Source organism: Arachis ipaensis, chromosome B09 (assembly GCF_000816755.2).
Source record: "Arachis ipaensis cultivar K30076 chromosome B09, Araip1.1, whole genome shotgun sequence".
NCBI classification, from domain to species: Eukaryota; Viridiplantae; Streptophyta; class Magnoliopsida; order Fabales; family Fabaceae; genus Arachis; species Arachis ipaensis.
Genome location: NC_029793.2, coordinates 8,107,726 through 8,108,365, shown reverse-complemented (window position 1 = coordinate 8,108,365; position 640 = coordinate 8,107,726).

The following is a 640-nucleotide window of genomic DNA, read 5'->3' as shown; positions in this document are numbered from 1 at the left end:
CTAGCAAAGAAATAATTGCAACATGTAACTTATATGAGAGAAACAAAATCAAGTTAACGTAACTTTATAGTCAGCATGTCAAAATTTTGCAAATACATAATGAAGTGATGACGAGATGCATGCCACCTTGATTTTTATCAATATAGAGTAAACTTTATGTCATGTGTATTTTACCCTTTAACATTAAAAAATAAGAGAAATTGGCCACCATTATACACTTTTTCGAAATGTGATAATATATGGATATTTTTTGTTAAATTTAAGGGGGGAAAACACATCTATCAAAGTATAGCTACTAATATCGTCTTCTAGTTAGATAAGTGGTAAACAAATTAAAATTGTTACCTTATTAATGGCCACGCATTCGAATTTTGCAGGAAAAAAATGTGCTAAAACAAAAAATCGATAATCATGGGTCTCCGAACCAAATTTGTAAGAATACTTAGCATATAATTACTAAAATTTCTGTGAAGCACTAACATACTAATCCCAGGGGTGTTGTAAGTAGTGGCATATAAATGGCAACTTAAGGATTCCTAATCCCGTTGAAAAGTATATTAACATGATATAGACTATACAAAGTGAAAAATATTAAGGACATCCATCAAAATATTGAACATTAATTATTAATTAGGAGAAT